We start from the raw sequence: 15,731 nt of genomic DNA on the forward strand, positions 1-15,731 counted from the left end.
AGCATCATTTAAAAGCAACCTTTCCAGCAATGCGATGTTGGCTGCAGCACACCATGCATCAATCAAAAGAAATTCCAGAAGTCCTGAGAAAGAAAGTTATTGAAATAATCAGGAAAAGGTTACAAAGCATTCTCTAAAACCCTGGGACTACAGCAAACCACTGTGAGAGCCATCATCTCCAAATGGAGCAAACTCGGAACAGTGGTAAATCTGTCCAGGATTGGCCGGCCTAGCAAAATTACTCCAAGAGCACATGGAAAACTCATCTAGGAAGTTAGAGATGAACATCTAATGAACTACCAGCCTCTCTCACTTTAGTTAATTTCAGCATTCATGATTCCTTTAGAAAGACACTGGCAAACAAATGGTATCCGTGGGAGAGCTGCAAGATGAAAACCACTGCTAAACAAAAGGAATATAAATCCTTGCCTAACATTTGACAAAAAACACATTGGTTACCCCAAAACTGTATTAAGGTTCTGTGGACTGATGAGGGAGTGAAAAGTGGAACTCTTTTGGAAGACATGGGCCCTGTAACACATGACGGTTTTCCACAGTAAGCACATCATGCTCACTGTGAGACCTGCTTGTGGTAGTGTGATGGTGTGGGGATGCTTTGCTGCTTCACAGCAGGGTGTGACTTGCCATAATGAAGGGAAGCAGGAATTCAATTCTCGACCAAAAAGTGCTGAAGGGGAATGTTTTGTCATCTGTCTGTATTCTGAAGCTTAAGCACAATTGGGTTATGCAGCAGGACCACAATTGAAATCAGAAGAGCAAGTCCACCTCTGAATGGCTAAAAATGGTGATTGGGAGATTTCATATAAACAAAGCTAAATGGACCAACAGTCTTCTACTGTTCATTACGTTTAAAATTAAACTTCAGTGGTATTTAAATTCATTAAAGAAGCTGAAAAACAAGGTAAAGAGAACAAATGATATATGTAAACAATTTAATGTAACAGGAATATGTCTGGTTGGTGAAGGACTTTATTGTACATTATCGCACGATTGTATGTTTTTTGAGTAACAATACAAATACAAATAGAAAGTAAAGAAAAGGGAAAAGAAAAATCTTGGGCTCTCAGTGTTGTATTCCAAAGACATGCATAGGTTAGTTGAGGATTTAACTTCAGCCTTTTCTGGGAGTTTATGAGTGATTGGTGTCCTCATCTAAGCTTTTTTTCTGTCTTGCACCTACTGCTTTGGTATAGGTGCCAGCATTACTAACTGAACTGATACTCAACTTAGAAAACAAATGGATACATTTAATCATTTTTCTCAACACATTTATCTATGGCTATGTTTAGGTTTAGCATACACTACCAATCAAGCATTTGGACACATCCAGAAATATAAAGGTTTTTGCCAGAGATTGCTACTCTTTTTACCAAGTTACTATTAAATTGATTTAAAAATATAGCCAAGACTAGTTTTTCTAATGGCTATTACTACTTTAAATGACTGTTTTTTTAATGTAGTATTCACTTATGACTGCAATGCCACATTCTCAGCAGCCATTCCTTCAGTGTCTCAATGGTAAACTCCCTGAGCTTATCTCTTTTTTTGTGTTTTTTTGGCAGAATGAACATTATTCTAATGTGACAGATTGCCAAGAAACTGAAGATTTCATACAAAGGTGTCCATTACTGTCTTGAGAGAAGAATGCAAACTTGATCTGACCAGGATAGAGAAAGAAGGAAAAGCCAAGATAGACAACTGAATCAGAGGAAAAGGACATCAGAGTATATAGTGTGAGAAACAAACACCCTGCAGGTCCTCATTTGGCTTTTTCCTTGAGTACCCCCCAAATTACCAGTGCCATCTGCAGCAGAGAACACTGTGAGTCTTTGTCAAGTATCAAATACAAACTTAGTTAGATGAATGACTGGTTCTTCTCAATGTAAGATGTATGTGCTTATTTTTGTCTGGTTATACAGTATATTTTGAAATATTTCGTCATTATGAGAGACTTGAAGAAAAACACATGGAAAGCAGTTGTTGTTTAGCCCGGTGTGAATCACTATGGCCAGATCCATCCATCCAACACCCTCCCCACTTATTCAGTCTAGGATCGTGGGGTTGAATGTTCATTTTTATGTGTAAATTTATTATAACTTATTATAAAACCACCATAGGGGTGAAAAGGAGAGGAAAAAAATCATACAGCCCTAATATAAAAAAGAGAAGCAAACTGGAACACTTCACTACCAAAATGATGATGAAAAAGAGATGAAAATCCATCCTTCCATTATTCCATACCTGTATTATCTAGTTCAAGGTCAGTGGGGAATCAGCCCACTGACCTTGCATGGGTCACTAGTCTATTGAAGACCACACTTGTGCAGACTCCAGGCCTATTAAGTGTCAGCAATTGATGTAACATGTACATCATCAGAACGTAGGAGGAAAACCCGCGGGCACACAGACAGCAATCAGATACAAGACACAAATCCAGGATCCTCAAGGTGTGAGGCATCAGTGGTAACACTGCTTCATCTGTTACCTAAAATATTCAGTATTCCTTATACCATAAGAAAGAACATGGCATTCCAGGTTATGTATATTGACTTAGCAGTAGCATATAAAAGATAGGACATTGTAGCACTAACAGTCAGACTCTTTTTAATTTGCCTCATGGTGTGTGCTTTTCTGGCTAAAGTAGACATAAAATTCTGTCCAGCCTCCATTTCTAAGTGACTAACAAAGCACACTGAAAGCTATCTGAACCACTCACACACATGGATCTGATTCTACATAACAGACAGCATTAAAAGCCAGGATATGGTCTGGAAAAGGCTGCATTCAGTGCATGAAATACAGGAAGTCTTGTATGGGCTAGAACTAATTATAGTTATTATACGGGCTAAATTATCAAAATCACAGGAAGCAAAAGATAAGTTCAGAATTATGGTGAACTTGAGTGTACAAGGCAGAAACACAGAGAGAAGTATCACGTGTATGAAGCTCAGAGCATGGAGGCTGTATGTGTCTACATGTTTATGATGCTTTTTAAATAGGAGAAATATTTTATACAGGAATTATGCTCATGATAGTAACATAGAGGATTGTTATATAAATAACAATTAGGTAAAAGTGAAGTTGTAACAATTGATCATTATTGGCTGTTATATCCTATAAAAATATTTTGTATCTCAGTAGGTTAACAGGTGGTTTTAAAATGGCCTGGTGTGAGTGTGCATGTAAGTTTACTTTAACTGGCTCAAGTGAGTTTGGTAATTTGGTTAATTTGATACATTAGGTACAAACAGTGGGATTTTTCCCCAATTGTGACTATTATTTCATAAGGAAAGTTGATGAATTAATTGACTTTCCTGTAGCAACTATTATTTTGACTGTATAAAATAATATTCTTCTTCTGTTTTCTTCTATATGCTGAACCTGTCTATTCCATCTCATCAACATTAGGCGCATGGTAGAACACAGCTTTGAATGGAACAACAGCCCATCTCAAGGTGTACTCAGCATACTCCTTTATAAAAGTCTAATTCAGAGTGAGTAATGAATGTAGTACACACTTCTTTGAAATTTGGGATAAATCTACAAAATCAACAGTAACAACAACATTTATTTTTATAGCAGTTTTCATTCAAACAATGTAATTCAAAGTGCTTTACAAAATGAAATAAAATGAAGTTAATAAAACATAAACAAACAAGATTAGGCAATAATGTTTCACAGGACGTAACAAAGAAAAAGGTAAGGTCGAATGGTATGTAACAAAGAAAAAGGTAAAGTTGAATGGCCAGGAGGACAGAAAAAAAAACAGGGTCTCCAAGGCCAAAAACCCTCACTGGGCATTCTACCTAACATAAATGGTCTGAATCGGTCCTTATGGATTTCAGGCTTCACATAGAAAAAATTGAAGATGATGGTCATGTGGACATCTGGGACACCTGCCATTCAATCCTTAAACACAGGGGTCAGCATGGTACCTTGATTAGGTGGTGGAGGCAAAGATCTCCACCACAGACGATAGCAGAGAATAGTACAGATTAGTACGAAATTGCAGAATCCAGAGGTAAATGATAACTCAATGCAAATATAGACTAAGAGGGATACAATTAAAATGTAGCTACAAAAAAGCCATTTTGAAATAAAGGGTTTTTAGCAGTATTTTTAAAATTGTTCTACAGTATTAGCCTGGAGAATCTCTATTGGTAAAGTATTCTAAACTTTAGACACATAACAGCAAAAAGCCACCTCACCATTTCTTTTCAGGTTGGCTCTTGGAATTATAGCAAATCTGATGATACAACTTGGAGTGTAAGGGGAGAAACATTCCAAAATAAAGTAGTATTTTAAAGTCAATTCTAAATGATATGGGTAACCAATGTAACAATGGTAAGACTGGTGAAATCTGCTCAGATTTTCTTTTTCTAGTTAAGATTCCTGCATTCTGCACTAACTGTAACCGATTGATGTCTTTCTTTGGTAGTCTTGTAAGGAGTGCATTACAGTAATCTAGTCGAATAAAAACACAAGTGTGAACAAATTTTTCAGCATCTTGCAAAGTTATAAGAGGTCTAACTGTTGCTATATTCCTAAAGTGAAAAAATGCAGTCCTAGTAATTTGATTAATATCTGGTTTAAAGTTTAGGTCAGAGTCAATAGTTACCCCTAAATTCTTTACCTCGGACTTGACTTTTAAACCTAAGGGATCAAGTTTATTTCTAATACCCACATTATATCTATTTTGCCAATCGCTCAGATATCTGATTTCTCCTTATTTATTTTAAGAAAGTTACTGCTCATCCATTTGGAAATGCAAGCAAGACGCAGGATCAGAGAGCCCAGAGTGTAAGGATCCTCAGGTACTATCAATAAATACAGCTGTGTGTCCTGTCATCAGGAGAAAACTCATGTGGACCATGGCAGAACATGCTGTCTTTACACAGACAGCGGCCAAGCCTGCATTCTAACCATATTTGCTCCAAATGTGTGCATTTGTTGCAAGTGTATGAAAATAGTTTCAGAAATTCATGACAGATAAATTCAGGAAGCTTTGTAACCCCCTTCTCCAGTTCAGGGTTGTGGAAGCCCAGTGTCTAATCTAGCAGTAGTGGGCATAAGGTGTGATACAAGCCTGGAAACAATACCAGTCCAATGCAGGACTATTAATCTAACTTGTATGTCCTCAAGATGTGGGAGGACACCCACAGAAAACACTAACAAAATCAAGATAGTATCCAACTAGAGCAGGTTGGTGGGTTCATTTATAGCTAAAGCAAAAACAATCTGGAAAGTCCCCCCAGATGAAATCAAGATGTTTGCTTAAAGAAAAAAAAGGGTGGGTCAGACTGACAGAATTTAATTTCCAAATATTTCTCAATGTATGCGGTCATGGTGGATTTTGGAGACAGTGCACTGCATTGTTACGTAAGATCTGAATTGCCTGTGAGTAAGTGCATTTCAGCAGTTACAAGTTCAACTCTCTTAGGAATGCAGCTTTGTGAGTCAGTAGTTGTGCTATGACAAGCCACAGATTGCATCAGCACTAAATGGTGGACACTGCCAGACTGACAATTTTATTTTAAATACATTTATATCAAACTCCTGACAAATTATTTTTTCCTGCATTGTCATCATGAAAAAGTGGGGGTAACTGTCAAACTATCAGGTAATTACAGTTATAATTTTATTTTTGTTTAGCATGGTTCAAATGACTGCGGGGGGCTGGCGTCCTGTGTTGGATGGGATTGGTTCCAGCAAACCCCGGTGACCCTGTGTTCGGATTCAGCGGGTTGGAAAATGGATGGATGGATGGTTCACATGACTGCGGGGGCTGGCGCCCTGTGTTGGATGGGATTGGCTCCAGCAGACCCCCGTGACCCTGTGTTGGGATATAGCGGGTTGGAAAATGACTGACTGACTGGTTCAAATTATCATACAGCTTCCAGCACCGAGAAGATCACCAAAATGAAATTCTGTAAATATGGATCAGAGTAGCCAGTAGTTCAAACACTTGTAATAACTGATTCTACATTAGTGTTCTTTAATTTGAATTATAAAACTTAGATGTATCTTTAAAAACATTTTATTTATAAAGATTCAAAGTGTGTATACATATTTTAGGACACCCAGTATACATATAATATATATATATATACACATATATCCATCCATCCATCCATTATCCAACCCGCTAACTCCTAACTACAGGGTCAAGGGGGTCTGCTGGAGCCAATCCCAGCCAACACAAGGTACAAGGCAGGAAACAAACCCTGGGCAGGGCGCCAGCCTACTGCAGGGTACACACACACACACACCAAGCACACACTAGGGATAATGTAGAATTGCCAATGCACCTAACCTGCATGTCTTTGGACTGTGCGAGGAAACCAGAGTATCCGGAGGAAACCAACACAGACACGGAGAGAACATGCAAACTCCACATATATATATTGTGAAATAGAGCAGCCCGGACACACACAGGCGGACACTGTTTCAGCCATCACCACACGTTTATTTACACTTCTAATATATACAAAGTCTATGTGCATCGCCACCTAACCCCCCCAGTTCCCCAAAGTCCAGGCTCTCAATAGTCCTTTCTCCACACACAAATCACTTGGGCCTCTCCTCGCCTCCTCTGCACCGACCTCGTCTTCCTTCTCACCCAACTCCAGCCTTGATTATAAATAGCTGGCTGATTGTCACAAACGTGTGAGTAGGAGGCAGCTAAAGGGTCTGAGTAAGTGTAATAAAACATCCGACCAAGGGGCGGCGGAGTGTGCTGACTGTCTTTCTCAGTTCCCTACAGACCTTTTGCAGGAAATCCTGCAAGGTCCTGACGCCTCAGAAGACATCACTTCCAGAGACAGCCCCTTTGATGATGTCACTTCAGAAGCCGGCCCCTTTGCTGACATTAGGGAATCCATTCCTGGACGGGTTTATCCATTCCCGGGAATTTGGGAATCCTGCATGTCATTCCCGGGAATCCTGGGCTCCCAGGGATGACACAGTGCATGGGCATCTTACATGTGAACGGTTTTAGAACAACCGACACTTATGTTTAATAAAACTACTGCAATATGTTGACACCAATAAAAGACTAACCTTATCTACAAGCAGATCATGCTGTCATATAAGTACATGTATCTAGTTCAGGGGTGCCACACTTTTTCGGATTGCAAGCTACTTTTAAAATGACCAGGTCAAAATGGACTACCTACATTAAAAATGCTATATATATATATTTGCAGCTGGAGATCCACAAAGGGAGAAAATTAATCACGTATCAAAAGTAGTTTTTTTATTCCTGAGCTTTCAACCCCTGTCAGGGTCTTGATCAGTGGATAATACTTAGGCTTACAAGAAAATTCACAATGGAAAGAGAAATTAACTGACATATAAGCTTCCTGGACATCTACATTGAAAGAAATAATGACGCCACCCTGACCACTAGTGTTTACTGTAAAGAATGCTACGCAGACAAGATATTACACTTCACCAGCAACCACCCGGTATCTCATAAAAGGAGCTGTGTTAAAACTCTATTCAGAAGAGTCCACACCCATTGTAATACGAAGAAAACAAAATGAATGAGAGACGCTATCTCTTCCATCTTTTCACTTCAGACGGATACTCAAAACATTCATTAATCAAGCCTACACAGAAGACACCAAAAACTCAGCAAACAATTGACTTGAATCAGAACCCCACCCCACCTGGCACTCACTCCCTTGTCACCACAAGGTGTCTGAAGGTGCAGCGCATCCTCACCAAGTCAGGCATCAGATTAGCACACAAACCCACGAACAATCTGCACGGTCCTCTTTAATGCTAAAACAAGAAATCGACAGCAGAAACACGAACGCAGTGTACAGCATTCCATGCAGTTCGTGCTCAGCGTTATACAATGAACAAACTTCAAAAAGAATCGCAACACATATACAGGAACACCGCGCCGTCAGAAGAAAGGACCCACTATCATTGATCTATACACATACTAAATCAACAGGACATACATTTAACTGGGACAATGTACAAGTAAAATTCAAGGCCAGTCGAAAAGTGCCAGAGACCTGGCGAATCCTGGTTATCAAATGAGAACTCCATCAACAGACACTTGGACATAAATCCAGCATATGCAAACTTAAGAAGAACATATTCATAATAAACAAGACTTTACACCCAATACCCTCCTCCTGACCACACTGACTTAACCACCTCCCTCCCACGTACTTTTTGCTATATACGGTATTGCCTTTGATCCTTGTAAGTCTAAGCATTTTCCTCTGATGAAGACCCTGACAGGGGTTGAAAGCTCAGGATTAAAAACTACTTTTGATACGTGATTCATTTCTCCCTTTGTGGATCTCCAGCTACAAATATGCAAACCGTATCACAGACCTTCTCTTCCATATATATATATATATATATATAGTCACGCATGCATGAGTAGGACACGCTGGATGGATCTTAAACCACATCGAAGATGTTCGCCGGCAGGGAGTGACGGGTACTAACCTTTCTCCTTTGTTTTCCAGGACCAAGACGCTCCGCTATAACTCTTTCCCAGTACGTCTACTTCCGCCCTTCCTCTGCCATCTTCGATGACGCCAGCAGTCCCATCATCCCTCACGCCTCCTTTCCAGCATTCCTCCACTTCCGCTCCTCCCTTATAAATGGTCACCGACGCCCAATATGGCGTCGCGCATATGAACTGTTTAGTTTATATTTTTTGACCTGCATTTTTTTTGCTATTGTGGATCGTCTACAATATACGGGCCGGAAAACCCCAAACCTTTATGCTGCTTGTTGTTGCATCTTTTACAATATATATATATATATATATATATATACAGTGGTGTGAAAACTATTTGCCCCTTCCTGATTTCTTATTCTTTGCATGTTTGTCACACAAAATGTTTCTGATCATCAAACACATTTAACCATTAGTCAAATATAACACAAGTAAACACAAAATGCAGTTTTAAATGATGGTTTTATTATTTAGGAGAAAAAGAATCCAAACCTACATGGCCCTGTGTGAAAAAGTAACTGCCCCTTGTTAAAAATAACCTAACTGTGGTGTATCACACCTGAGTTCAATTTCCGTAGCCACCCCAGGCCTGATTACTGCCACACCTGTTTCAATCAAGAAATCACTTAAATAGGAGCTGCCTGACACAGAGAAGTAGACCAAAAGCACCTCAAAAGCTAGACATCATGCCAAGATCCAAAGAAATTCAGGAACAAATGAGAACAGAAGTAATTGAGATCTATCAGTCTGGTAAAGGTTATAAAGCCATTTCTAAAGCTTTGGGACTCCAGCAAACCACAGTGAGAGCCATTATCCACAAATGGCAAAAACATGGAACAGTGGTGAACTTTCCTAGGAGTGGCCTACCACCAAAATTACCCCAAGAGCGCAGAGAGACGACTCATCCGAGAGGTCACAAAAGACCCCAGGACAACGCTAAAGAACTGCAGGCCTCACTTGTCTCAATTAAGGTCAGTGTTCACGACTCCACCATAAGAAAGAGACTGGGCAAAACGGCCTGCATGGCAGATTTCCAAGACGAAACCACCGTTAAGCAAAAAGAACATTAGGGCTCGTCTCAATTTTGCTAAGAAACATCTCAATGATTGCCAGGACTTTTGGGAAAATACCTTGTGGACTGATGAGACAAAAGTTGAACTTTTGGAAGGCAAATGTCCCGCTACATCTGGCGTAAAAGGAACACAGCATTTCAGAAAAAGAACATCATACCAACAGTAAAATATGGTGGTGGTAGTGTGATGGTCTGGGGTTGTTTTGCTGCTTCAGGACCTGGAAGGCTTGCTGTGATAGATGGAACCATGAATTCTACTGTCTACCAAAAATCCTGAAGGAGAATGTCCGCCATCTGTTCATCAACTCAAGCTGAAGCGATCTTGTGTGCTGCAACAGGACAATGACCCAAAACACACCAGCAAATCCACCTCTGAATGGCTGAAGAAAAACAAAATGAAGACTTTGGAGTGGCCTAGTCAAAGTCCTGACCTGAATCCAATTGAGATGCTATGGCATGACCTTAAAAGGCGGTTCATGCTAGAAAACCCTCAAATAAAGCTGAATTACAACAATTCTGCAAAGATGAGTGGGCCAAAATTCCTCCAGAGCGCTGTAAAAGACTCATTGCAAGTTATCGCAAACGCTTGATTGCAGTTATTGCTGCTAAGGGTGGCCCAACCAGTTATTAGGTTCAGGGGCAATTACTTTTCACACAGGGCCATGTAGGTTTGGATTTTTCTCCCTAAATTATAAAACCATCATTTAAAAACTGCATTTTGTGTTTACTTGTGTTATATTTGACTAATGGTTAAATGTGTTTGATGATCAGAAACATTTTTGTGACAAACATGCAAAAGAATAAGAAATCAGGAAGGGGCAAATAGTTTTTCACACCACTGTATATATATATATAGTGCATGGTTTTACTGGCAAATAATGCAAAGAGTATGCGACACATGTTTCGCCTAATTCTGGGCTCATCAGGCATAAACACTCACTGCACCCTCTCAGGAAACGATCCTCGGACGTCAGCATCAGAGGTGAAGCCACAGCATGTGGTTTGTTTATTTGACAGCATGTAGATCGGGGTGATTACATTCGTGGCATTTGTAGTCTGAATCACAATCTGAGTGTATGGGTGCATATGGGATGACCAGTGTGTTAGAAGAAAAGAAATCTCAGACTGGCTGCCCTGTATGTCAATCAAGTGGCAAATGCCATAGGGAGGATATATGATAGACTAACTTTTAAAAAATTTTTTGAATGCAACGCATCTACCTGATCAGATACTGATACACTTGTTCTAAACAAGCGCTTGCCATTGCTCTGAAACACCGCCATTTCAGCTTTTACTGATGCATCCAGTTTCTTGTCATCATTCTGTGATGGCAAGTTTCTTGGCACAGATAATGCGGATGCAACAGCATTGCAATTTCAAGTTGCTGTTTAAAGCTGTTGTCTGACAGACGTGAATGAAGTCTGCCCTGTCCCGGCACTCGTGAGCTGCAGAGTGCAGACTCTTCCCAGTCCTCTGTTCTCAGTCTTAGTTGGAACCTGGAGACTGACGACTGCTGCTGGTTGACTGAATCAATCTGCAACACACTACACCGTGGACCAAAAAACCGTGCCTCTGAATTATTTCAACTATAACTCTGTTATTTCTTGATCGAGTTTTACACTTTTACACGCTATATATGTGAGCTTGGCTGTGCCCGGTTTCCCAGGAATTACAGCAGTTTCATTCTCGAATGCGATTACGGGAGCCCAGGAATGGTTCCTAGCTGACATCACTTACAAAGTCGGCCCCTTTGCTGATGTCACTTCTGGTTCCGCCCTTTGATGACATCAGTTCCTCTATGGGCCTTTAAAGCCTACGTCTTGGGCTACTATAGTCAGTTGTGTTTTATGCACATTGTGCTTCAAAAACGTAAAACTTTTGCAGCCGGGAAACACCATATACAGTGGAACCTCAGTTCACGAACGTCTCGGTTCACATACAAATCAGTTTACAACAAAAAAGTTCGCCAAACTTTTGCCTCTGTTCATGACCACACACTCGAAATACGAACAAGCCAGTTTCCCTTTAGGTTTGAACGTGTACAGTCTCTACATGTGCATTTCCTGTGCAGCGAGTGAGAGCGCGACACACACACACAGGCACGCGAGAGAGAGACACACACACACAGGCACGCGAGAGACAGAAACACAAACACAGGCGTGCGAGAGAGACACACACACACACACACAGGCGCGAGAGAGACACACACACACACAGGCGCGCGAGAGAGACACACACACAGGAGAGAGACACACACACACAGGCGCGGGCGAGAGAGAGATACACGCCCATTGAGAGGGAGAGCTGGACGCATAAAGTAGACAAGGCAGTTAAAGAATGCACTGGGCTTGTTTTTGTTTTCATTTCTGTTTACAGTGAACGGCTCGTAGCGTGCATTGTTGCAATGTTACTTTTCTTGGTCGTTTATTAAATTACGGATTTTTCAAATGTTCATTTTTTCCCTGTGCTTAAAACTAATTAAAAAAAGTGTTTTTAGCAAGTGGTTCTTAGCGCTATAGCGTGAACTATTGCAGTGTTAGTTTTCTCTGTTTTTCAAGGTTTTCTCAGTGTTATTCAATGTTTTTACATTTAGTTTACTATTACCCTGTGCATTCTATGGTATAATTAACTATTGTCACGCACGCGCGACTAGGAGGCCGCAGACGGATCTTAAACCATTTCGAAAGACATTCGCCGGCGGGGAATGGCGGGGTACTAACCTTTCTCCTTTGTCTTCCAGGAAAAAAGACGCTCCGCCATCATAGCCTGCCCGCACTACGTCCACTTCCGCCCTTCCTCCGCCATCTTTCCTGACGTCAGCAGTCTCATCCTCCCTCACGGTTCCTTCCCAGCATTCCTCCACTTCCGGCTTCTCCTCTATAAAATGTCCGCCGATGCCTCAAAACGGCATCGCGCATATGAACACTTTTGTTTATATTTTGACCTGTTTTTTCAATTGTGGAGAGTCGACAATATACGGGGCTGGAAAACCAAAAACCTTTTTGTTGTTTACTGCTTCATCTGTTACACTATATTTGTGCTTAAAAACAAAACAAAAATACATATTTACATACAGTTCATACGGTCTGGAACGGATTAATTGTATTTACATACAATCCTATGTGGGAAATTGCTTCGGGTCACGACCAAATTGGTTTACGACCAGAGTTTTGGAACAAATTATGGTCGTGAACTGAGGTTCCACTGTACGGGTGGGTGCCCCAACTCTTGAAGATGTCTTTTGTGTATTATTATCACAGTGTCGTAGTCAGCAGGATGAAGTCCCAGAAGAAACTGGGACTCGGACGTGAAACTAACCAGGTAGGAAAGTACCAGGGCTGTGTTTCTGGGGGGGGGGGTTTGCATTTGGGGGTCAGGAAGGACTCAGTACAGGCTCCGCTCCCCAAGTACAACACTGGGCTTGTAACTTACCAAATGGAGAGTGTGAATGGGACACACAGTTGTAGGCTGGTTTCTGGAATGAAACAAAAAGGGCTTATTATGCTCTCTCGGAGGTAAGAGCTGAGCCACCCATTGGGGCTGAGGTCTCAGATACATATGGACTATCCCCAGTCCAGCAGGCAAAACTAATAAAAAAGTGGGAATTTAATCCAGAGAGATCAATCCAGGGGCAGGCAATGATCCTCTGGAAGCAGGTGGCCGTATGGCTAAGGCCATTTGAACTAACCACCTGCCAAATAGTACAGCAGGCAGCCTGCTTTATATTTTTAAAAAGCCTCCCTAAAAACTTTGCCCAGCTGGACTGGGGAGATTTTCATTCTATGGAAGAGCTTATAAAGCTTGTGAAATCACCCATGACAGTCTCAAAATCTGGGAGAGCAGAACAGTCCTCTACAGGATTTCCTAGAGATTACGTCCTACAGAATAAGTCCCTTCCGCATAAATCAGAGCCTGTTTCTGAGTTCCCGGGCCTCCGGGCATGCGACCTACCCGGGAACGAGGCGGGATGAAGGTGGAAGGGGGGAAGCGGTTTGTGCGCTCTTGCCAACACCCTGATGTTTTCGAATATGAGATCAGTAGTCATTAATGGTTACAAACTCAATGCCTTGTTTGATTCTGGCAGCAACATTTCCATTGTTGATTGCCGAGATGTTTTACTGCGACAAAGAATTAAAGAGAAGACCAGTAATAAATGTATTTATGGAGACACCCGGATGTACAATACCGCCCTATGTTTCGTGAGTCAGGGAGGATCGCTAAAAAAATTTCCCATGGCAGTCCACCCTAATCCTCCCTTTCCAGAGATTCTGGGGTGGGACTGGTCGGAAATTAAATGGGGTAAAATATTGACTACTCCCAATAAAAACATAGGCCTCGTCACAGATGTGAATAACTCGTCTCAAGCTGTCTCTATGCTGTGTACACAGCCAGCGTAGAAAGATACAGAAGCCCACGAGGAGGACGGGGAGATTTCTGGACCATTGCAGGCAAATACGTCATCCACCTGCACCTTGTCGAGTCGGGAGGAATCCCTTCCCATTGAGGTCAGACCGGGTCCTCTCTCCAACATACAGTTTCAATTTAGACAAACACCGGCTTCTTTTAAAAGGTAGCAGTGGAATGATGACTCCCTAAAATTTACAAAAAATGCAGTAGTCCTTGTCACCGGCCAATGCACACACCAGCCCATGCCACAAGGACCTCACTTTGTAATAGAAAATGATGTATTATATCGGGTCGCGGAGCATGGGGTGGAGGTCCGGCAGGTTTATGAATTAGCTCATGCTCACCTCCTTGGAGGCCTTTTAGGCTCCGAAAAAACTTTAGAGCGGATTAAGCTCAGATTTTATTGGCTGGGAATTAACGAGGAGGTTTGCCGTTTTTGTATTTCTTGTCCAGAATGTCAATTATGGCAAATTCCTAGGAGGGGCTGTGCTCCTTTCGTTCCCCTTCCCTTAGTTGATGTCCCCTTTGAAAGAATCGGGTCAAAATTGTAGGACCTTTAGAGCCCTCAGCCCGAGGATATAAATATATATTAGTCCTTATGGATTATGCAACCTGATATCTACAAGCTGTTCCCTTGTACTCAGCTACATCTAAAGCAATCGCACAGGAACCAGTAGGGGTATTTGTGCGTGTCGGCATTCCTAAAGAAGTCCTAACGGACCAAGGAATGCCTTTTACCTCAGAGACGTTCCAGGGAAACGGCCAAGTTACTGAAAATAAAGCATTTAAAAACCGTGGAGTATCATCCTCAAACCAACGGTCTAGTGCAGAGGTTTAATCAGACTCCCTTAATTTCGGCGAGGAACTAACTTATAGACAAAGATGGGAGCTGCAAACAGACCCAGGAGGACCTCTCTCCTCACTTAGTGTCTTTTCTTTGAGTGGCGTAGCAGCAGACTCCACCCTACTGACTTATCTAGACTCTCCAGTGAAGAATAACAACAATCTGTAATTATTATGTTGCTAATCCTAATTGTTTTATACTCTTTTTATTTGTACTACATACATATACAGTATATAGTGGCAACAACACAGCACAGACAGCAAACATTTGATCAAAATGCAGTTCAATGTAAGAAGAAAAGGTGCTTCACCAACCGCACAGTTTTGAGGGGAGCTCCTGTTAAGTGGACAGATTCAATAATGGGAGATAATCCTTGAGGAGCCTTTTTCCATTCTCTTTTTCTCTCCTTTGTATGATTCTCTTGTTAATTTCCCATGTTATTTGTGACACATGTAGAAAGGTCTCAAGTGGTGCTCCTTCCCCAAGGAGAAAGTCAACATAGTGCTAAGACTTCCAGCTGGCATATTTACAAAATGAAGCAGAGACGTTCCTTGACTACAGGAGTTGGAAGTTTTCCGGAAGTCATGATTTTTTATTGTTATTACAGTAACATCATCCTGACACCATTGTGGAATGTGTATTGATTGATTTTACAATCGCTTTGCTTGGCCTAAGCCTAAAGTTTGTAACTATAATGCCATTGCTAGTCAAATATTTGCCAGGGTTGCAGTGCGTGACATCACAGCTCACACACTATTTGAGATGGTGGCACAGTAACAACTAATCCTAGCTTTGTGATAAAACTAACAACCTTAGTTATTTTGTTAAAATGATCTTTTGGTTAGGGACTTCCACAGTCTACTTTTGGTTTTGATAGCACTCAGATTTTGAATTCTGAG

Source organism: Polypterus senegalus, chromosome 7 (assembly GCF_016835505.1).
Source record: "Polypterus senegalus isolate Bchr_013 chromosome 7, ASM1683550v1, whole genome shotgun sequence".
Lineage (NCBI taxonomy): Eukaryota > Metazoa > Chordata > Cladistia > Polypteriformes > Polypteridae > Polypterus > Polypterus senegalus.